The sequence below is a fragment of the Martes martes genome, assembly GCF_963455335.1.
Source record: "Martes martes genome assembly, chromosome: 6".
Lineage (NCBI taxonomy): Eukaryota > Metazoa > Chordata > Mammalia > Carnivora > Mustelidae > Martes > Martes martes.
Window position 1 is genome coordinate 134,501,916 of NC_137893.1, and position 24,797 is coordinate 134,526,712.

At 44.0% G+C, this 24,797-nt stretch overlaps 1 protein-coding gene across 4 annotated transcripts in view; it reads left to right on the top strand.

Moving 5' to 3' along the window:
- Positions 1-1,643: 1,643 nt before the first annotated feature.
- PHACTR1 (phosphatase and actin regulator 1) overlaps positions 1,644-24,797 on the top strand; it is a 305,573-nt gene continuing 282,419 nt past the window's right edge. The window contains exon 1 of one of the 4 annotated variants that reach the window (XM_080807028.1): positions 1,644-1,832. The gene's annotated coding sequence lies outside the window, so the exon portion shown is untranslated. Of the gene's footprint in view, positions 1,833-2,074; positions 2,316-24,797 lie in introns of those variants that run through there. The other 3 variants (XM_080807025.1, XM_080807027.1, XM_080807026.1) reach the window with 3 other exon arrangements.

Below are 24,797 nucleotides of genomic sequence, written 5' to 3' on the forward strand. Positions count from 1 at the left end.
GAAGTAGTTACCATAGCAACTGTGGCAACATACTGTATTTACTACACCTAGAAGGGGTGAAATAAACAGACATCAATCTGTCATTCAGGTTTACACATTTATATATTTTTTCATGTGTCTGTCTGGGTCTTTGCAAAACTGAGCGCTGAGAGTAGGAAACCTGACTTGTAATTCCTGCCTGTGGCACTGGCTTCTTTGGGTCTGTATAAGGAAAATAATGATGCCGTGCCCACTTCAGAGGGCTATGTGGATAGACACTTACAACGGACATCGAAAGTTATTCTTAGGGCCTAGTATCTGTATAACGTCCACACAGTTTAATATAGTAATGGTATCTAATATTACCTCTAGAGCTGGAGGCGGGCGGGGAGAAGAGAGGTCAGACTAGGATAAACCAAAAAAGGGTGATCAGTGTTAATATTTGTTCCCATAGACTTTAGCAGTCCTTTTTAGGTACAAGGCTCCCCTGGCTGGGAGAAGACTGGGAGTCTAGGGACCACCACCCCCCGCCACCGCATACAGGTCAGCCTGGCTTTGACATGGACAGAGCAAACAGGTTGGAGTTTTTTATGTTGATCATCCTGTTTCATGATGCTTTAAGTGTTAGGCTCATTTATGCACTCTGAGTTTCTCAAAGAGCCTCTCATTCGTGGGCCAATTTCTGTTTTAACACCTTTGCCCCCTGATAAATATCTCAGAGATGACACAGATGCTGAGAGAGGGAAATTGGGATAGACTGAGATGATTCTTATCACCTTCATCCAGGACAGTGCTGGCTTCAAAATATCCAGAGATTTGCCTTAAGGATTTCAATCTGGTAGAAAGTAGAGCCTGGGGGAATTGGCTTTTAAGAGGTGTTTGCGTAGCAAGCCTGTGGCTTTCAGTTGGATGTTATGCTTCTTCCGGGAGGCTGGGGGAAGGTTTATGAGGATCACGGTCAGGTGTGGGAAGGGGTTTGGCTAAAGACCCCCTAAACCCAATTTACCCCTTTGGCATTTCAGGGAACTTAGATGTGTGGTGAAAGTAGTGAACGCTCCAGATTTTAGAGATCATTTGCACAGGTGTTCTAAATCTATGCACTCTATCATTTGAAAACTGGTTCAGGAATACATCACATCTGTACCACCCTAAAAGAAGATCAAGGAAAGTGCTACAGTTACATCTTGAGATGTTACATGTTCAGAAATCTCTGCTAACTCAGCATTAGCATTTAGCAGGTCCTCTACCCAAGAATCAAACCAAAGGGAAATCAAAATGCACTATGAAGCTGTAGCACGCCTCTCCCCCAACTGAAGTTTTAAAAAAGGTTACTTGTCAGTGGTGTTTGCAGCTTCTCCCTCTCTGCCTTCCCCCTTCAGTGCAGGGGGAGGGGGAGGAGGGTTGGGGGACGGGAGGGGAGTGTGGTTTCCTGATCAGAACTCAAAAGGCACAGTTTGAATTATATAATGGAGCGGCTATGAGTCAGGTGACAGGCTCACTGAGTAACTCCCTGCAGAAGGAGACAAACTGCATGTTAAAAAGCTCAACAAATACTTTAAAAAATAAAAAACAAAAAGCCCAGGCTGTGAGTTCCAGACTTCCAAGCTGCAGTTTTCTCTGAATTCCCTCCAAGCTGAAACAGCTGGGGTGGGGGTGGGGGAGGTTGGCTGGATCTGGAGACTCTAGCTCACAAGGCCAAGTGCAGGTCGGGGGTCCGGCTGGATCACCAGGTTACTTTCTGTTTCATTTCAAAATGTTCCCTGCTTCTGGAATTGGTTGCCTCCAATGTCAAGGAAAACGCATGACTCCTAGGAGACTCCAGCCAGGCTTTTAAGAACTGGGGCTCTGTGAAGGTAAGAGGCATCCGCGTCCTGCCTACCCAGGGCTGCTGCCCCCTCGGTGGTCTGGGAGCACCAGCAGGAATCTGCCAACTCGTTCTGGGATCTGAACGAGGCCAGAGAAACCATCTGTGGAGGGGTTTTAAGGTTAGCAAAGGGGTAAGGTGGATCCTTCCCGCCCAGATGGGAGGCCAGCCCATCCACGGTGAGTGGAATCCGTCCCCGGCTCCTGTGGGCTCCCTTCCCTCCCCCATTCCGTCCTACGGAGGAGTTGGTCAGCAGTCAGGGACTTGGCACGGGCTGGCCCGGGGCCGGGAAGGAAGGCGAAGGGGCTGCCTGGCACCGAAGGGCTGATTGGGTGTGTGCAGCATGTGTATTTCAGAGCCTGACCCTTGAGAGTGGGGCTCAGTCTAAGACCGCACCGCTATTAGAAAGCCAGAAAACAGACCCAGAGGGGAGGATACTTGTGGGAGCACAGAGCCTTGGGAAATCTGTAAGGTAGGCATTTGCGTTTTAAATAAGTTTATTGCTTTCCGTGCATTCGTTATTTGGATTTTGTATCGGTTTTATGTTTGATTGGGTTAAAGGAATTTTTGCCTTTTGGAGCTGCCAGGATGAATTGATCCGGTTTTTCAGTCTGTGGACCCGGTTCTTGGGATGTCTTGGAGCCCACTGGTGTATGGGAGGCGGATGCCTGGGAGTCAGAGGACGTGTTGGGAAACTGGCTAGCAAGCAATGTTTTTCAGATCAGGGGATTCACTTGCAAATCTCACTGCAGTGAAGGCTTGCCCTGGACTTCGCTGAGGCAGGCAGCACTTTGGAACCTCAGGAAGTTTCTGACTTAAAGAGACAGGAAAGGGAAAATCGGGTCAGCAGTTGTTATTTGCGGGGGAGGTGGGCGCAGGGAAAAGTTGTGGCTGATCAAAGAGAAAGCCAATCGGGGAAATAGAAGGATAAATACCGATTTAGTGAGATCCCACAGCGGGCTGTGGCATTTTGAGGCTTGAGGCATGACGATAAAAATCAATATGGCAACTGATAACAGCTCACTGGGCACGAATAAGAAAACTACAACGGATTCTTTTTCTCACTGACTCCTGGAAACCTCGGGAAATAGGCAAGACATTAGTTTCCAAGAGTCCCTTTCTAATTGCTATTCCTTTTTGGCCACACTGAGGTGCTCTAAACAAAATATGGTGATGTTAGAACCAAAGGGAAAATGTGCTGTGAAAAAGGTCTAAGGAGGGATATTCAAGTTTTCTGCTGCCCCTCACCCCTTCCCCACCTGACTCCCAGTTTTTGGCAAATTGTGCGAACCAAATGTGCCTGATAGAAACAATTCTTTTGAGTGGTACAGGGATCACTGTGAAAGGATGTGTGGATTTCACCGTAAAAATGAACTTGACTCAGTGGTTCTTAAATCCTCGAGACCACGGACCCCCTTTGGAAACAGAAAAGATTTTGTTGGTCATGAACTTTCCAGAGACCTCTCTCTCCTGTGGCCCTCTCACCGCCATCTCTTCTGGTGTTCAACAGACACAACCAAACGATGACAACAGAGCCAAAAGGCATAACATCGTGAGGTTTCTAATTAAAGCCCACGCTTGGAATATAGATAGCATAGTATTATAAATATTCATAATATAAGAGGACAGCTCACGGATCCCCCCTCTGCAGGTCACACCAGTCCCCTGAGAAAGCACTGCTTCCATAATGAATGTCAGCCCAGTGAGTTCCTTTTATCCAGATCTCCCACCGTTGAGGCGGATGGAAAACCTGCATTTCTGCACTTCAATAAGATAATGAGGAGTGAGATTGATAAGGACCTCCAGACACCATAAGATCTGTCAGGGCCTTTCAGACCACCGAAAACAATGGGATGCTCTGACTCGTTTTACCTTCGGGTGCATTGCCTTACACTCCAACTCACTAAGGTGTCGCGACCTGCGTAAATTGTGGTACCCACATTTTCCACCCCCAAGAAACAGGACTGGTGGTTTCACAGAGGATTTTTGTGTTACTTTCAGGGTGAGGCACAGTCTGGGAAATGCAGTTGGGATACAAGATACCACGTTTGGAGGTCCATTTCTGGGACGGTTCAATAGTTCATGGGACAGCGGGTCAGAAGATGGGAGATAGGGAGGCTTTTGTGAAAATCCAGTCCTTGGGGAAATGTGGATACTTTGTTCAGTCCTTGGGGAAATGTGGATACTTTGTTCAAAAGCGTAACTCTTTTGTGTTCAGGCTGACTTGGGTTTGCGTTCCTGTTCTCCCACCTATTAAATCAGTGACGTTGGGTAAACCTCTTGACCTTTCTCAGCCTGGTTTTTCATCTGTAAAATTGAATCGTAACGGTACTTACCTCGTCGGTTGTCTGGGAAGTGAATAAAATGATGTATTAGTAGAACAGCTCATAATACAATTCTGGCATAAACAGCATCTCATAAACAGTAGCTGCTATTGTTATGATGATTTGTGCTATTTAGTGACCACAAAATAGTTGAAAATGGGGCCATTTTTTTTTTCCTTTTACTATCCCGGAGAGTAAGGAGTAATGTTATGCAACTTTAGAACAGCATCCGGGATCCTCAGAATGTTCTGGAATAAAGTTATTAGCATGCGTGTTCCTCTGGGTGATGAGGCATCATTGCCCCACGCTTCCCACAGAAGAATATTGCACTGGTGTAAGCCACGTGGGACATCAGTGGCTGCATGGGGGGCAGGAATACTGGTCTCCAGACTCGCTGTGCCCTTCCGGCTAGGTCACACTGCCCTTGATGATCTCACTGGGGACCACGCCGGTGTGGGGGCAACAAAGGCAAAGAAACCCTTGTCTCTAGAGAGCCTCAAATACCTTCCTGTCCGTGGCGTTTTGTGTGGCAGACTTGGTTTTCCCTGCTTCAGCGTGCTAGTAGTTGTGGCTCTGCTTGGTTTTTTCCTAAATTGCTGGACTCAGACACCCTACAGGTGGTCTGTCCATGTGATCAGCTCATGCAGATTGGGTGACTGTCCTAGTGGGGACAGCATGAAATCTGCTACCCTTATGTAGCCCCCTACGGGCTCACCTCTGTATTACTCTCGCAGTTTCCTAACATGGGGATTTAATGCCTCCCATCAAACAAACTTCTGATCATATGCTATAAAGTTCAAAAACAGCCATATAATTAATCTAAAGGAGAAAGATGTCAAAAGGCCTTGAGTTTTGCATTCCATGGGTATTCTGCGTCCTGTAGAATTCAGCACCCATAGCTATAGGAGCGTGCTAAGAGAGGGATTTCATAAAAGGTGATCCAGGAAGAGCCTGGCCTTCTCAAGAAAACTAACCGAATAAAAATCACCCCCTCCCAACACACACACACACACAAGGGCACAGTGAAGAATGGTATAGAGTGTCTTCTTTTAAGAAATGCACCACAACAGGGGTGCCTGGGTGGCTCAGTTAGTTGAACAATTGCCTTGGGCTCAGATCATGATCCCAGAGTCCTGGGATCATGCCCCACATCGGGCTCCCTGCTCAGTGGGGAGCCTGCTTCTCCCTCTCCTTCTGCTGCTCTGCCTGCTTGTGCTCTCTCGCTCTCTCTCTGTCAAATAAATAAATAAAATCTGAAAAAGAAAAGAAATGCTCCACAACAGAAGCCTAAAATGAAGAGAAACAGAAGCAAAATCCAGTAGAATTACATATACGTCACAAGATTCAAAAATAAAGAAGCAAATTTTGAAATGTAAAAATGCTCCAAAGTTGGAAATATGATAATGCGGAGGAAAAAGATAAAGGAGCAGAATGTGGGAGAAACCACAGAGAGCCCTGTAGCTCTCTGAGTCAGCCCTGTAGCAGGAGTCAGTCACTCCTCACTGATAAAATGGGAACAGTAGTCCCTACCCTCCTCCAAGGGTTACTGAGAGACACAAATGAGAGACTGTGTCAAGACTGGGGAGATTGACCAGAACCTTAGAATATTCCTTCAACACTGTTGAAACCTTGAACTTTAGTTGGGCCTGTCAGTGAGTTTTTTGGTTGTTTTTTTTTTTTAAGATTTTATTTATTATTTGACAGAGAGAGACACAGCGAGAGAAGGAACACAAGAGGGGGAGTGACAGAGGAAGAATGTGTGTATTACTAAAAAATGGGATTTTCGGGGTACCTGGGTGGCTCAGTCAGTTAAGCATCCAACTCCTGATTTCAGCTCAGGTCATGATCTCAGGACTGTGCAATTGAGCCCCACGTCGGGTGGGCTGTGAATTCGGTGTGCAGTCTGCTTAAGATTTTCTCTCACTGAGACCTGCTCTCTCAGAGTCTCCCTAAAATAATAAATAAATCTTAAAAACGAAACAGGATTTTCTTCCTAGTAATACAGAAGAAAATCACTTTGGATAATCTATAGCTAATGAATAACCAATAACTACTATATATTAGTTTGCTAGAGCAGTCATAACACAATACCTCAAACTAAGCGGCCTAAACAGCAGAAACCTATTTTCTGATTGCTCTGGAGGCCAGAAGTCCAAGGTCATGGTGTTGGCAGAGTTGTTTCTCTGAGTTTCTCCTGAACCCTCTCTCCTTGGCTTGAAGATGGCCGCCTTCTCTCTGTGTCCTCACATGTGTGTTCAACCCCTGTGTACGCACATCCCTGGGGTCTCTTCCTCTTCTGATAAGGACACCAGTCCAGTGGGATTTGGGCTGTACACATATGACCTCATTTACCTTTGTTCACCTCCCTATAGGCTCAATCTCCAAATACAGTCCCATTCTGAGGTACTGAGGGGGTTAGGGCTTCACCATATGGATTGGAGGGAGGGGGACACAATTCAGCCCATAACATCTGCCAATTAAGAAAGCTCATTAAAAGGTATGTTCTTGTTTTAGAAATTTAGCAGGTCCCTAAAGGAAAATGGTATCTCCATAAAGGAACAATGAAATCTCCAGATTGCCGTGGAGAGACATCACAGAAAGTGGTCTGGTAGACCCATTTCTGACTTCCTCCCAGGTGTTCTGTCAAAGAACTAGCAGACTAGTCCCTGTCACAGTTGCGTCTCCGTGGTGACAGCTGTTCTTGAAGAATGGATTTCACATGGTTCGGAATCAGATGCTCCTCCGAGGTCCAAAGGATTGTGGTATTTCACTGGCTCATTTCCCACTTCCTTTGAGTATTCTGTCTCTTCAAGGAAGTCGAGGATTGATCCTTCCAGCCAGGGTCCTGCCGTGTTCAGTGTGATCACCCACACTTTTCCCCATTTCTTCATTCGGTTCACAGCAGTGTGAACAGTGATGTTCAGTGACATGGTTGCCAGAAATACACACACTTGCACACGTATATGCATGCCCACACGCACATGTATTCATTCCCGAAACAGAATTTGTGAGTAGAGAGGAAGGTGTGTTGTGAGTGACATTTGCACATGACTTTCTTTCTGAATGTCAGGCCTTTGATTTCAGAGAAATAGATATGGGGTCCAGCTCATGGCTGAGGTGTCCCCACAAATATGAGAAGCACTGGGGAACGGATGCCTCTTCTCCCTTCACAGGCCTGAAAAGGCTGGAAAGGGGAAGCTGGTGATTCGCAGGTGTTTGTACATGAGTGAGCATGCTCGCTGCCTTCCTGTGGCCTCTTATCACTCATAGCCACACCGTTAGGGGACCATCTGCACACTGAGGTAGGGCACATCCCAGTCAGATCCAAACAGGAGACATGAGGAGATCGTGCAAGCAAGGCTTACCTTGATTTTCTTTTTTTTTTTTTTTTTTAACGATTCATTTATTTATTTATTTACTTGACAGATCACAAGTAGGCAGAGAGGCAGGCAGGGGGTGGGGGGGAAGCAGGGTCCCCACAGAGCAGAGAGCCCGATGCGGGGCTCGATCCCAGGACCCTGGGATCATGACATGAGCCGAACGAAGGCAGAGGCTTTAACCCACTGAGCCACCCAGGCACCCCTTACCTTGATTTTCTTTATAAAACAACTGGTAGAGGGGTGCCTGGGTGGCTCTCTGCTCTGTGGGGAGCCTGCTTCCCCCCCACCCCCTGCCTGTCTCTCTGCCTACTTGTGATCTTTCTCTGTCAAATAAATAAACAAATAATCTTTAAAAAAAAAATCTGGTGGTGGTGAAAAATTCTATTAGAAGGAACAAAGAAGCACATATTTAGTAACTTGTAAAACACTCTGTAATGTCCTTTTGCATTAAAAACAAGGTATACCTCAGTGGGACGTGGGTGGCTGAGCCAATTAGGTGTCTGTCTTCGGTTCAGGTCATGATCCCAGGGTCCTGGGATCAAGCACCATGTCTGGCTCTCTGCTCAGTGGGGAGCCTCCTTCTCTCTCTCCCTGCTGCTCTGCCTGCTTGTGCTCTTTGTGTCACATAAATAAATAAAATCTTGAAAAAAAAAAATAAGGTATGCCTCCATGCCCAAGGGGAAAGAACTGGTTCCCCGAGCATCATGATCATACCTTCTGAGCCAGCTCCCCATGCTGTCTGAGCACAAAAAACACACTCCATTCTTGGTGCACAATTCTCCCCTTCTACCAGGATCCATTTCAAAGGCAGGGGAAGGAATGCGTTATGCACTAAATTAGTTTGCTCAACCTTCAAGCTGTTCAGATGCAATGTTCTCTCCAAGTATCAGGTGCTCTTGTGTGGGTTATTAGAAAGAGGCTGTTGGAACTATGATGCAATTTAAAATATGTCAGAGCCTGAATTACTTAGCACTGACTTGAAGGTTTGTGACTTGCCCGAAAAAGGACCTGGAGCCTGAAAAGGTTTAAGAACGCACAGTCAGGAACACGCCATCAGACTTCAAGAAAAAGAATACTGGTTCCCTTTGGCTTTCAGATAAATTAAGAATATAAATTAGGAACTCTTATTTAAGTTGGTTTGAACAAACTTAACATGTACAACTTCCATTAACATGAACAAACATGTACAACTTCCCAAGTAAAAATATGTTTTTTTTTTAATATAAAGCAAAAAAAAAAAAAAATCACTACCTTGGGGTTGTTGTTGTTGTTGTTGTTGTTATTGTTGTATTTAATCAGTAAGCCCTTACTGTCTACTGAACTAAGAACAAAGTGTTGTGCAAACAATTTTGCAGGGGAAGGAAAGATGAATCAGATCTGCCTTATTTAGAGAAAACAACATGTACATGAAAGTTTTGTGAAGATACAGAAAATGACAGCTTCATGAGAACAGAAAAAAAATATTATTGAAGTTGAAAAACAGGAGATATTAATTCCAGCCAGGGAGGGCTTTAGGAATGTTTTTAACAAAGGTCTCGAGGGATGACTAGGTATATTTCATCACGGAGTGGGAGGAGCGGGAGTAAGCAGGAAACAAAACCATCCATGAGGCAGGTGAGCAGGCCAGTTTGTGGGAGGAGCAGGTGAAAAGAAGCCAGATGTACATATATTGGAAAGAACTTGAATATCAAGCAGAGAAGGACATGGTAGGAACTTAAAAGTATGTGTAGGATGGGGTGAATGGAGAGAGATGATGAGTGTGAAATCAGTTACAATGTTATTGCAGGAGGCAGAACCAAGCAATGGTCAATAATTCAGTAATAATGATAATAATACTAACAATAACTAGCTCTCACTTGCTGAGTGCCTAGTAATTGTAGAGCATTTCCCTTAGATGATAGCTTTCACCCACCCAGGAGACCTGGGAGGTAGTTACAAATAGACTCGGTCTTCATTATTCATGGGTTCTATATTTGCAATTTTGCTTAGTCACAAAAGTTTATTTGTAGCCCCAAGATCAATACTCATGATACTTTCACAGTCATTCCTGGACATGTTCAGAGCAGCAAAAGATTTTGCACCACACGCACATTCCCACCTGAAATCAGAGGGCTGTGCTCTGCCATCTTCTTTTGGCTCATACTGTAAACTCATGTTTTCATGGTCAATTTAGTCTAACATTTTTCCACTTTTTTTTTTTTTTTTTTTTTTTTGCTTTTTGTTGGTGACTTTGCTATTTAAAATGGTCCCCAAGGGGCGCCTGGGTGGCTCAGTGGGTTGAAGCCTCTGCCTTCGGCTCAGGTCATGATCCCAGGGTCCTGGGATCGAGCCCCGCATCGGGCTCTCTGCTCCGTGGAGAGCCTGCTTTCTCCTCTCTCTCTGTCTGCCTCTCTGCCTACTTGTGATCTCTGTCTGTCAAATGAATAAATAAAATCTTAAAAAAATAAAATAAAATAAAATAAAATAAAATAAAATGGTCCCCAAGTGTAGTGCTGAAGTGTTGTCTTGTGCTCTTAAGCACAAGAAGGCTGTGGCGTGCTTACGGAGAAAATACGTTAGATAAGTTTTGTTCAGGAATGAGTTAGAGTGCTGTTGGCCAACTTCAAGGTTAATGAATCAATAATATATACTAAATAAGATGTCTTTAAACAGACACACACTTAAGACAAAGTACAAATTGATCAGTTGGTGGAAACATTGTGAAACCTTAGCTTCTGTTTCCCTGAGGAGCAATGGTTCCGTGTTCACTGGTTCAGTGTTCACAATGACGTTATTGAAGAGGGCTACTTGGGTGCTGAGAATCCTATAGCACTCTCCTTTCCACAGAGGAGTAAGCTAAGGCTAGAAGAGATGAGGACCTTGCCTGAAGCCAAACAGTGGGCATAAACCCGGTATGCCAGAATGGCACGTCATCAGGTAATGACATACGTTTGTAATGACATAACAAGGGTCTGGATCAAGGGATAGCGATAAAAATAAGGAATGGAGGAGAGGAGGTAAATTGCAAGTGGCTTAGGAAATATAATCAACAGCCACTGATTGCACATGGAAGGCAAAGAGGAGCAGGGGTCTAGGAGGACTCTGAAGTCAGGAGGAAGGGGCGGACTGTTGGCCGGAAGGTTGCAGAAAGGGTAAGCGGCAGGTGCAGCAATGCTTAAGGACTGGGCTTTGAGAACAGAAATGCCAGTCGTTATCTTCTGAGTTCTCATATATCCCAGGTGCTACGGAGAGGCTCTACCCGAGCAATCTCATTGCATCCTTACAAGACAGTGACTCAGATGCCCATTTTGCAGATGAGGAGAGTGAGGCTCAAAGAAATTAAAATAACTGGATTATGGGCACCTTGCTTATACACAAAACAAGAAACTCAAACCCAGGCAGAGTGACCCTGCAGGTGGTAATAACAGGGAGATATTTGGGAGTTTGAGATCTTGGAGAGGCATTAATGTAGTGATACCCTGTCCTGTTCTCGAGTTTCTTGTTTTTAATTGTATTTTTTCCAATGTTTTCTCTTTTCACCACATGTTTTCGTGTTTTTGTTCAAATTCTTCTGTCCCACAGGAATGTTGTTTTCTCTCCTAACATTTAGGTTTCTTCTCTTTTCTTCCTTTTTTCTTTCTTGATGGTACAAAAGGATAACTAAAATTATTTAATAGCTGGGATGCCTGGGTAGCTCAGTTGGTTAAGCATCTGACTCTTGATTTTGGCTCAGGTCATGATCTCAGGGTTGTGAGGTGGGAGTCCCACACCGGGGTCTATGCAGGACATGGAACCTGCTCTTAATTCTCTCTCTGTGGGACACTTGGGTGGCTTAGTCGGTTAAGTGTCTGCCTTCGGCTTGGGTCATGATCCTGGGGTCCTGGGATCGAGCCCCGCGTCGGGAATCCTTGCTCAGCAGGAAGCCTGCTTCTCCACCTGCTTGTGCTCTCTCTCTCTCTCTCTCTCTTTCTTTCTGACAAATAAATACATAAAATCTTAAAAAAAAAAAAAAAAGATTCTCTTTCCTTCTCCTCCCCACCCTCAAGTGTGGGCTCAACTCGCTAGCTCTCTCTCAAAAAAAAATTATTTAACAGTTGCAGGAATTGAACATGTAACATTGTGTTAGTTTGTCATGTTTCATAAAAACGTTTGAAGATTTCAAGGTTTCCAAGAATGTAATACATGTTACTTAGCAACAATTATTCTCCTAATCACTTTTGCATTTCACATTAATAGGCGTATCGTTTATTGGCAAATGTGTTCATTAAGAGAGGAAAACATGATTATGCTATTTGTGTGTTAAATGTGTATAACCTGACATAAAAGACACAGTCCCTGTTTCACATTTCATCTCAGATATCAATTATCTTTGAACTTTTTTAAAGCTATGAAATCTCTAGGTTTCCCAAATCCATATCCCTGACATTTATTTGTCTATGTCCTGGAAATATTGAGAAATTAAATATTCCCCCAACACTTAGGTATTAAGCGTTATTTCCACAGGACTCCCAGTAGCACTGTGCCTGTAGAAGGAATGGTTTTCAAATACAGAGGGAATCTCATCTAAAAAGTGCCAGAGCTGTTTATTATATTCAGAAACATACCAGCGATATATAGTAGGGGGAAAAAATTCCCATCAGAATCTTAGTCTCCCTGCTTCTTTCTGCAAAGCCCCTCCAAGATGTCCAGAAGGTGAGCATTCTTTCTGACCACACAAAAGGGGCTCTCCAGAGCAGTGGCATTTCATCAAAACACCTCTGCCCACGGAGTTCAAATGCCGGTGGTTGGGAGAGCAGTTAGCTTGTATCTCTGCAGGCAAGCAGGAAAGAGTTCCCCTACAAGGGACTGTCTATTCTTTGAAATAACCCAAGTATGAAACCGTTCCCTTATAAATTAAAAAGAAACCTCTTGAACTATCCTGAAGTCAAAAGAGAGAGTTGGCAATGCATCTGCTAACACTCCTGGGTCCTCATTCAGCTCTAAGTAACTGTTGGTGAATCAAGTCTGCATTTGTATAGAGGTCTGGTAAGGCAGGGACAAAGGCTAAGGCAAACCCAGAGGAATCTTTGTCCTCTTCTTAAATTGCTGCAGCATGAAAGGGAACTGGGAAAAGTGAAGCCATGTTGGTTTGATTCAACAAACACCCGAAAGCATCTTTCAAATATTCTGGATGGAATCAAGTCCAATGTGTGTTTTGCCAAGCCCGAGCGAAATTCACTCCATGTGTTTCTGATTCATTTATAGTTTAATCAGCAAAATACTGCTTTGCAAGGACTAGTTATGTCCAAGAAACCTTTTATGAGCCATTTTAAAACATTGTCTTGAAAACAGGAAGCACTGTTTTGCCAAGAGCTAACAGATGCATGGGCAGAGGTTCTAGATTTGGTTGTGGAGACAGAGCCCTGGAAACTGAGATCTCCAAATCTGGCAGAGCCAACCTTAGGATGCCTTTGGGGGAATCTGGGCTGTGTGTCTGTCTCCACTCACTGGAATTACAGAAAGCCTTCAGGGAAAATAACCCAAGGGGCAGGTGACCACTGGCATCCATGATTTCCGCTCAAACTCGTTCCCATTCTTGCACTTTCACATCCTTTCCCTACATTCGGTTTGCTAAGTGATAAGTCAAGAGATAACTTCTCTGCTCAAATCTTGCTAGTATTGTAACCCTTAAAAACCTAAGGTAGAATTTCATCATGGAGCTTAGAAAACAGTAGCTTCAAAGGGGCCAGTGACTTCAGGAATAGGAAAAATAAATTTTTTTCTTTTTCTTTTTTAGTTTTTTTAATTAAATGAACTAAAATTGTCAAAAGTGAAGCCTCTTAAAATTGCTTTTACACAAAGTAATATTTATGTCGCTTTCTTTCTCGTTGCTCTTTATTGGGGGGTTTTTAAAGTAAGTCTCCCCATCGGCTTCACCTGGGAAATTGTTAGAAATGAAAATTCTCTGAGCCCACCTCACATCTGTGTCCATGTACATCAGAATCATGGAGCCCTCATCCCTAGATTTTCTGATTCTGTAGGCCTGGGGGTGACCTGAGAGCCTGTATTTCTAACAAGGTCTGCTGGTCCCAGGACCCCACGTGGAAAACCACTATTCTAGACCCTTCCCAGTTCTTACCCCTGGCCTGCAGTTGAGTGGCAGGGAGGTAGGTACAAAAGCACAGGTAGAAGTGAAGAACCATTCCAGATGCATCTACTAATGGTCACCTGGGGATATGTTTCAATGATTTCGCAAGGATGCCGTCTCGAAATTCCTGTGGACCATTATTCATGACCAAAGAAATGAAGTAGTTTACATAATTCTTGGAAGCATTGTGTAAATCTGGCCTCCACAGAGATTTAGTTGATGAAATAGTACTGCCAACCCAACGTATATAAAACCCTTATCATCTTTAGAGACCTTCATGAATTAGACTGTAGGCTTTAAAATTACATAAAAGTAACTAAATTCATCTGGTGACAGGAAATGACAGGTGTCATTGAAATGTTAACGGACTTTTATTGCATGGATCCTGTATGAGGAATACTGGGTATGTAATAGGAGACCGTCCTTCATGAGAATTATGTAATACACACTAACGGGCTATACTGATCTTCAGGCAAACCATGAAACTAGAGTTCATCAAGGGCATTTCACCAGAGAGTTCTGTGGGTGCACTGCTTTTTGATGATCTGACAATACAAACAAAGAGCTTGTAGAACCTTCTATTTTTAAAAAGCAGTTCATAAACTTCCCAATGTATTGGAATCACCTGGGAATCTTGCCAGTAGGCAGATTTTGGTTCAGCGGGTATGGGTGGAGCTGGGCTCCTGGTACTTCATTTCTCATAGTCTGGGCAGGGACGCTCCTGTTGTTGGACCATAAACCACACTCGGAGAAGCGAGGTTCTAGAATGGTGGCTCATGGCCCTGGGAAACCTTGAATAGATTCTAAATCGAATATTCTGGGTGGAGCGTGGACATCGGTATTTTTAAAGCACCCCAGGCGTTTCTAATGTTCATCCAATATGGGGGAGCTCTGACCTGGGAGAGTAGTGGTGGCAAGTCCTAGGCTGCCTCTCTCCAAATCGGATGTGTTGCCTAAGTTCCCAGTGAGTATTCCATTGCAATGAACTCATACTTGACTTCTCCAGTAAGTGTCTTAAGTGCCTATTTCTAGGTTGCTGATAAAGGAAGGAGCCAAATGCTTTGGATTCCAGAAGTGTTGACTACCAAGTTGACATTCGGCTATGAAAACTTAGCGACCCACCACATATTCTCCCCCTCGTCACCGAGCTTCTCCCTGTTTACTCCTTCATGTGAGCTACACATATAACTGTGGGTACAACCAACATTGACACTCAGATAAAAAATGCTTGATATGCTCAAGAACTTAGACACATAGTTGAGAACTCAGAATCCTGCGCACATACACACACACAAATCGAGAGAAAAAAATTGCCTGAAAAATGTTAAGAGCAGATGTGACAATCCACTTGTCTCTGGTATAAAATAAATACAATATTACTTCTGTGGAACATCTCATTCTGCGTATAACTGCACCCCAGTGGACCTTGTTAGATGACTCACTCGCAGAAGCACCTACAGGTAGCTGCATGTGCTATCAGCAGTTGGCGTAATTAAATATCGTACACCTAAATATTGGAGAATACCTGCCTGATGTAATTATTTCAGTTTTAGACCACCTGAAGTGGAACTTCTCTTTCCCACAACAATTAGCCAACAGTGGCAGTTACTTCTTCAGCTTGCTCCTAATTCCTGATAATAAAACTCTGGCAAAATAGAAAAGAATATATTACTATTTATTTTAGCAGAGGAATGCAGACCCCATTTGTCTAATAACTATATCCAGTATTTAAATATTAAATCCCAAAGAAAGAGACTTAAATGCACAGCATATTTTGGAAGTTTAATTTAATCCACCAAAAAGCCATTCGTATCCCACGCACCCCACTTCTTTTTGCTAGTAGTATTACAACAGGCTGTAAAGAATTGAAGTTTTGGATGCCATGTGAATGTTTCCCATTTTATGCCACGAGTTGTTCATAGGCATGAATCTAAACTGACCAAAACCAGCCTCACTGTGACAATGGTCTTCTCAACCGTATCTCGGGGAATTTCAACTGTAGAGCGGTGATCAGTAGAATGATCACAACAGACATGGCGGAACAGTCATGAAGAGTGACTTCTTGTTCTTTAGGGCAGTACACTATTTAGGGCACCCCCTGTATACTTGGAGTTAAGTTAATCCTTGGGCATACCAGGGTGAGCAGCACAAGCAGCCAGTGCTGGAGGAAATGCATTAGGAAGCCCTTTGCTGGTTTAATCTCTGATTTTGTCTTCACCCAGCCCTGGAACACCTGAAATCTTTCTCTTGGCCTCTTTACCCATCTACATTTACCTGCATTCTTTTTTTTTTTTTTTTTTTAAAGATTTTATTTATTTATTTGACAGAGAGAGATCACAAGTAGACAGAGAGGCAGGCAGAGAGAGAGAGAGGGAAGCAGGCTCCCTGCTGAGCAGAGAGCCCGACGTGGGACTCGATCCCAGGACACTGAGATCATGACCTGAGCCGAAGGCAGCGGCTTAACCCACTGAGCCACCCAGGCGCCCTACATTTACCTGCATTCTTGTCAATACTTAGCCTTCAGGCTTTCTCACTGTCTTGGCCATGGCCACCCTAGGAGAAACTTACTGCCCAGCCTGGTCGCCCTGGAAGCCAGTCCCCCTCTGACAACCTCAGCCAGGCCCATTCAGCTACTATTACAATAAACCACCTAGGAGCCTGGGGCAAGCAAAAGGTCATGGCTTTGGCACTCAGATTACTGAAGACACCTGTGTGGCGTGAAGGGGCCGGAAAGAGGGTACGAAACACCCTGCATGCCCTGGGGGGGCTGATGGCCCCCCTTGGACTTCAGGTCCATCTATATTCATCTCTGGAGTCACAGGGCCTCTCACCACTCAGACTAGAGTTTTGGAGGTGGGGGTTGAGGAGGAGGAGTGAGGAGGGGAGATTTTAAACTTGTACATTCTTGAAAAGTCGTGATTTGAAAATGTACCATTTGAATTTCAGTTCCCTTTAATGCTGGAAGTTCTGACCAATAAAACCCACTTCCCTTCAGAGGCCCTTCCAGATAAACCCAGTTTCCCATTTTTGAGACGGAAAAGAAGTTGATGTGGAATTTTGAAACAACGGCCAGTAAGCTCGTGGGTGTCTGTTTACTTATATAGTGAAATTTTCTTGTTGAAGTAAGGGAGGACCACATTTGGAATTCATCACACTGTCTAACATCCCATCCTTGGCAATCACTGGGATAGGCTCTATAATTCTAATAGTTAATGGTTGTTTTCAGCTTTTGGTGATTGATCAGATGCCTTAAGATAAATGATTATTCAATAAGGAATGGGCCACAGCAAAAGAAAAGAAAATTGTGATAAAAATTAAAAACAACACAAATAATAATGGAGGATGGGCAGACACAGAACCAGGCAGAAACAATACCAAGAATTAAGGCAAGAAAAGTGGTAAGAACTGCATTATGTAAGAATTAGAAGGTCATCCTCAGAGCTGAAAGGTTAGATCCATTGAGGAAGTCAGGCAAGCACCAAAAGGTAGCCCAAGTAGATGGGAATTCGAAAAGCCCAGTAGATTATCCAGACAGAAATGGATGCCAAAACTGGTACAGAATGCCCGCAATAAGACAAATGTAAGGAACCTAGGCCAGTTCCTCTGATAGTTCTTATTTGAATAAACTGGGAGAAAACCAGTTTCAAAATATTGATTCCAGGATTTGTCACAGATCTATTAAAATCTCCAGAGGTGGGACGTAGGAATGGTAACATCACTTAAATATCCACGAGGTGATTTACATGCACACTGAGAGCTGAGAATCAACCAGTAACCTTCTCTTGTGCTTTCTGTTGGGATGAGAGTTAGTTCCAGGGATGGACGTTCTATGGCTGCACTGTCCAACATGGCGCCCACCAGCCACACGTGGCCAATTGACACTTGAAATGTGCCTATTCCAAATTGCAATGTGTTGAAAATACAGTGAATTTTGAAGACTTAGCAGAAAGAGAAAGAACAGAGAACATCTCATTTACAATTTTTATATTGTTTACATGTTCACTAATACCTTTGATATTATATGTATATTATACACACACACACACACACACACACACACACACACCCCTTGGGTTAAAGAAAATATTTTTTAAAAATTAATTTCACCTGTTTCTTTGTACTTTTTAAATAAAACTACTAGAATACTTTAAATTACATTTGTGGGTCACATTATATTTCTGTTGGGCAGTGCTATCCTTGGACCTGTGGCTAAAAAAGCAAATTATACTCCATGTAGTCCAAGAAGCAGTGAGAAGATCATAGAAATGAAGGACTTTTTTTTTTAAATTAGGGTTTACTTATTTGGTTGTGTTAGAAACTGTTGGTTTAAAATTAATTGTACTTTTTATGTTTGTTGTTGTTTGCAGTTCGGTAGATACCTTCTGCACAAACGTTCAACCTTACTCAGTAAAGATTTAGGAACAAAAGAGCCTCCCCAAGCTACCCCAGGTGGAAATATTCCCCAGATTAAGTAGGACACTGCTATGCAAGTCATTGAGCCCTCTTTTGTCCAGAAATTAGTGGAGGAAAATTAAATGCTAAATAATGCTATATATTTCTTGATCTATAACACATTTGCATACACCCCTCGCCCCAGATAGCCACTGGTAATACGCAGGTGACAGATGACTTCAGATAATGTCTGATATATCGGCCTTAGTTTAGCTTCCCTGAATGTAGCAAACAAGAAGTGTGAACTCGTTCAAATCGGGGACGTTTTTAATCCATCCCATTGATAAATATCTATAGCACTAAGTACCATGCGCGATCCTAAGGATACAGTGATGGATAAGATAGGTTATAGGTCCCACTTTCTCCAGGTTTGTGGGGAAGGCAGACAAGCAGGCAGCTGTTATGTAGCATGATGAGCTCTGGAATAAGGAGCTGAGAAATTGCGGCGCGAGGGCACCTGGATGGCTCAGTGGGTTAAGCCTCTGCCTTTGGCTCAGGTCGTGATCCCAGGGTCCTGGAATCGAGCCCCACATTGGGCTTTCTGCTCAGTGGGGAGCTTGCTTCCCCGCCCCCGCCCCCTGCCTGCCTCTCTGCCTACTTGTGATCTCTCTGTCAAATAAACAAATAAATTTTTAAAAAGAAAAAGAAATTGCGGCACAGAGGCACCTGTCCGAGACTTCCAGAAAAGCGCAGTGTCTCCCTTGAGCCCTGAAGGATGTATGGATGTTGTTCATTCAGGCAGAGGGGCGTGTGTATTGGTAGAGTTGGAGGCAGGGAGGTATAAACTGTGAAAACTCAGAGAACTGAAAATAATTCTGTGCTGCTGTCATAGCAGGTTGGGGAATGGGAGACAGGTAAGGTGTGAGCCTGGAGAAGTAAAAATGGGCCAGCAAAACAGCTTGGTTATATCGTATGTTTATAGTAAGTGGCCAGAAAAGACAGATCTTTAGAGGCGGAACATTGATTCATGGTTGCATAGGGGCTAGGGTGAGAATTAGGAGTCACGGCACCAGTCTCCTTTTTCAGATGTTGGAAATGTTCAAAAATTTGATTGCAGTGAGGGTTGTCCAACTCTGCAAATATGCTGAAGTTTATTGACATGTCCACTGAAGATGGGTGAATGTGACGGCATGTAAATTATGTCTCAATAGAGCCACCAGGATAAAAAAAAAAAAAAAAGAAAAGGCATCTTCTAACCCCTGCTAAGGAGGGAGGTTTTGAGGCTCTCCCCATCGAGGCAAGAAGGTATGGGTGATCCAGATTCCTGCACCTGCATTTTAGAAAGAAGGGAACATACCCAACCCACAACCCCTGCTATGTAAGGCTCAGGTGAGGGGAAGAGAACCGACCTCGACTGAGCGGCTACGGTATGACAAAAACACTGTATAGACACATTATGTGTGTCATTCATTTAAATCCCACCACAGCCTACTGGTACTATCTGGATGGCTTATTGCTGTCGCAATAGAGCTGCAGTTCTATTGGATCTGAAATACGGACAAGCCCTGCTTGACCTATGAGACATGTACAGCTCAGGGAGGGGAAGTCACCTGCCCAGAAGCACCCCGACAGCAAGTGGCTGAGGTGGGATTGGAGCTCAGGAGATGTCTGATTGATCTAAGCCTTCCTTTTTCTGCTCAACCTGCCTTTCTTAGCTTGGGCGAATGAGCGTGCATGGCACGGAGCCCAACGGCTGGATAGATTGCCCCGCAGAAGTACTCCCGCACACCCCTTGTGTTAATTTCCCGTGGAAGTACTCACTCACACCGCTTGTGTTAATTTCCCGTGGCTGCTGTAACAAGTCACCACACACTAAGTGGCTTAAAGCCATACAAATATTTTCTTTCTGGGGGTCAGAAGGCTCCTTCTAGAGGCTCTGAGGGAAAATCTATCTTCTTGCCTCTCAAAACCACCTACACCCCTTGGCTTCCGGTTCTTTCTTTGCAATGGGATTACTCCAACCTCTGCTTTTACCATCACGTCTCCTTCTCCTTTGACCTGACCCTCTTTTCTCTTTCTTACAAGGACCCTTGCCGTTTACCTGGGGCCCATCAGGATAATCCAGGATAATCTCTTTATCTCAAGAGCCTTAATTTCATCACGTCTACAGAGTCCCTTCTACTCTGTACCATGACATCTTGGGGGGGGGACTGGAATGTGGACATCTTTGTGGGGGGCCATTATTCAGCCTACCAACCCCTGACTTGAAAGGAGAAACCCACGTTTGAAAGGAGTCTCAGCATAAATGTAGTTCTCTATGTTTTGACCTTGAAACTAAACTCAGAAGTTTCTCTTTCTTTATAACCCAAATCAAGACTAGAATCAAATATTATTTGTCTCCCATTTTAAAATGTCCTCCTCTTGAAATGTTAGAGGAATAAAATAAGTTAAAAACTTGATGTGCCACGAAGAATATCATTTTCCTTTGATGGTATTATTATTAGTTGATAAATCGCGGGCTGGCTTTCATATGCCAAGTCCTCAGATCTCACACCGGAAGAATGCAGAAGTTAGGACAAATGAGAACAAACACACATGTGAAATAATATTTATATTGCTCAAAAACTGTTCTGAGGCATCCTTTCTCTTCTACAGTGTCACTTAAGGCAACTACGTGCTGCGTAAAACACTTTAAATAGGCGGGTGTCATCTTTTTTAAAGGTTCTGTGGTGTCTGTTTTGCTCTAGGTTTACCTCCTAGAGCAACAGCTGTAAATTGCCAAAGTCAAGGCCCTAAACTACAACAGAAGATGAAAACCAACCCAAAGGCCATGAGGCAGCCTTGAATCTGCTGACCGAAAGCACAATATGGAGAAAGAGACTTTGTTATTTAAGGATTCAGGGCTCGGAGGGGTTCTTCTTCCGAAGGTGGAGACCTTATCCTACATACAGGGTATCTGTATCTATATAGATATATGCATTTTAAAATACACATTCAACGGGGCACCTGGGTGGCTCAGTGGGTTAAGGCCTCTGCCTTTGGCCCGGGTCATGATCTCAGGGTCCTGGGATCAAGCCCCGCATCAGGCTCTCTGCTCGGCGGGGAGCCTGCTTCGCCCCCTCTCTCTGCCTGCCTCTCTGCCTACTTGTGATCTCTGCCTGTCAAATAAATAAATAAAATCTTTAAAAAAAAATACACATTCAAAATATTAAATGGTGAGAGTTTGGGAGTTGGAGAGGAGAGAATGTTCCCTTAGCTCTTATGTAGAATTCTCCTGTATATTCTTGTCTCTTTGACCAACGACAATAATACCTTTCTCCGGGAACTCCTGTCACCATCACAGAATAGATTACCCTCTTCATTTTTTGTTGTCTTACACTTAGCCTACCAGTATGGACTTTCTTTATTCTTTAGTTTCAGCCCCATGTCTGACTTCTGCTAAAAGTAGTGTTTTCATTAAAAAAAAAAAAAAAAAAAAGTCCTAGGTGGCTAACCAGATTTAGTGTTACAGTGTAGAATCCTGGGGACTCAGGGACCCTGCTTTCTGCCATGAACTGCTGATGTGACCTGGGGGACAGTCTGTCTGGATCTCCCGTGTTTCCACGTGAAGTTCAAGCTGGCCAGGATTGTGTCATAAGACTGTGAGGTGCAAAAAAAAAAAAAAAAAAAAGACTGTGAGGTGCCTTTCAGCTCCAATATCTTATAAGCTCAGAACATTTAGTGGCTATGGGAACTATGTGTTGGATCTTAGTTTGGGGCTTCCAAGAAGCTGACCCAGGGATAGACACAATTTTGTGTGTAAGTAGCTTATTTGGAAGATACACTCAGGAAGCACTGGCAGAGGTTTGGGGAAATAAGACAGGAGAAGAACAGAAGGCCATCAAGAGAGCATTATCAAGCCAGTTAACACTGTGTGCAGCGAGCCTCCATGTTATTCCAATTTGGGGGTACGGAAACTAGGTGTTTATTTATTCACATGCTCCTTCTCCATCATGGGTTGATTGCTGCTTTGGTGGGGGTGGGGGGTGGCGAGCATTGCCTCTGTAGTACTTATCACTCCTTTACTCCTACAATCAGGAAAAAAAAAGCCCTCTGTGTAGAGTTGCAGGTGTTCCCTGTAAGCCTTCTAATTATGGAAGTGAGTGTCAGTGGGATACGGGCGGGGTGCTGACTGCATCTGTTAACATGTGTGTGAGAGGGGCAGGGAAGGACGGGAAATGAATGGCCAATTAGGAAATGAGAGTGCGGTGGTCTGATATTTTGGTTTCTTTTCAACTTGCCACAAAGCTTCCAGGGATGACAAGGCATTGGTCTAAGGTGTTTAACAGCGTGTACATGCTACCTTCATAGTGGGTATAGACAAGAAAATAAATTCTTAGCTCAATGTCGAAGAAGAGTTTACAAAAATGAGCAGAGTGAAATCCTGACCTGTATGTTAGTAAATTATGGATGGTCTATGTTACTTACACAGAAATGCTCTAAAAACACCTTTCTGCAAAAATCTGTAATGCAGTTTTCTCTCGCAACCTGTTCTTCAGGAAGATGACATTAAAATGTCATAATGCTATGACATTTTAACTAACGAAGAGTTCATGTTTAGTTGCTTGGTATGGAACGTTCGGTTTGGCTAGGAGCCTTCCCTTCCGTGCTTGGGTCTTTCTTTTCACGCATAGCCAGTGCGATGTGTAAAATGGGCCAGTTGGTTCCATGATCATCAACTGCTCCTTGAAAGGTTTTGGTATTCAGGAATGATCTTAGAAATAAGTGGGGTGGAAGGAATGGGATAATTAAGTTCACTTCCCCCTTCTGTTGGCGAGTTGGGCGAGGACCCAACTCACCAAGATCTATGAAATATACAAGAGGCTTTAGCAATCAGTCACTAGGGAAGGAGAAGACAGAGGGGGAAGGAGACGCTGGCCAAGGAGCTCTACACTTCAGTCATTTTGTACTTCAAGACAGGAGAGAGCAGGATTGTGGACTTTTACATTTCCTCTGAGAGGTGGCATGCTAACGGCGTATTGAAGAATCTAATAAAGCCGAGTGTAGGTGTAACTCCTTTAGGAAACCATCAAACTGGGGTAAACAGGGAGCTCCTTGGGTGAATATGAAATAAGATTTGACTTACATGCAACTTAGAATCTTAGAATAAGAACAGACTTTCCAGAGCATCTAAGTTGACCCTGTTATTGGACTTAAGAAAGAAAATAAGACCTTGAAAGTTTCGGACATTTGTCCACCAGGGCCAGAGAGCTTAAGGATTCAAGAGTCTGGTGCTCTTTCTACCCCATCACATGGGTATATAGTCCCTCCCCCTCTCCTCCCCCTTCCCTTTCCCCCTCACCTTCCCTCCCCTTCCCTCCACTCCTCCTTCCCTCTCCCTCCCCCCTCCATCCCTTCCTCCCTCTTCACCCACCCCTCTCTCCCCTTCTCAAAACAAGAAGTTCATTTAAACAAGAAAACATCTGATTTGAAAGGACCACTCTCAAGGATTCATTTCTTTTACCTTATGCCTACATGTCATAGCTTCCCACACAGCCCCCACAAAAGTTGTGAAGTTGCTTTTGGCTTTACAATGAGACAAGCAAAACACTGAAATCCCTCAGTCAAATAAGGTTTGCGAGGGTTTGCGTTGTGGTTATTTGTTTAACACGGAGAACAAAATCGTTTTCCGTTCTGTAAGGATAGATGTTGAATGAGCATGTCACTAATAGAGAAAGGGGGTGTTTGCCCAGAAACTGTCGTTTTCCAGACCTAGTCTCTAGTTGGTCTCCACTTTGACCAGCATACCATAGACCCCTTAGTGTTTTGTTTTTTTTTTTAAAGAAACATTTCTGTGTCCCCTGTCCTGCTTCTGTCAGCTTCTCTTTGCCTGACTTACTCCAGTGTAGTTGTCACTTAACATTTCTGCACCTCATCAGCATCCAACTCTTGATTTCAGCTCAGGTCATGATCTCAGGGTGTTGGGATAGAGCCCTGTGTGGGGCTCCCTACTCAGTGGGAGTCTGCTTGAAGTTCTCTCCCTCTTTCTTTCTACCCCTTCCCCTGTTTGTGCATGCACACATGCTCTCTCTCTAAAATAAATAAATCTTTAAAAAAAAAAAAACAACCCACAAGCAAAACTTGCTTCTCATTCCCAGGATGACTCTGCTCTCTGAATGGCTCCTTGATGTCTGCATAGGAATGAAATCACCTTTGCAGTCAGCCAGATTTATCAGCCACAGTAAAGAGACAGTTCTCTTCACGATATACAGAAATGTTCAGCCTCACTGCTGGTAAAATGATAACATCATTATGACATCATGATCCAATTACAGAGGGTGGTTTTGTGTCGTAGCGGAAGGAAGGTGGGAAAAGTCCAAGCCCTCGACAAAGTTGCTCATCGAACAGGGTGGAAACACTGGTGATTCAAAAAGCCTGCAGAAAAAAATCACAAATTGTGTGTGAGTCTGTGCGTACAAAACAGATGGCAAATACTGAAAAGGTTTATTATTTTGCTTCTGCCGCTCTCTTTGCCCCTGCGCACCCATCCCCCAGTGCCTTTAAGGGACCAAGTCGTCGGGAGGAGGATTCACAATACCCCGCCCTTCACCCTTCTCCAACCCTGGGTCAGGTGCAGCAGGCAAGTTCCATAGGAGCGTGTCCTGTGGGCCTTGCAGATCGGGCAGTGCTTTGTGCCTGGTGACCTCTCTGCTTGTTCTCACACTTTGCTTGGACTATACCTTTGCTCTCTTCCCCGTGGCTGCCTGTCCAGG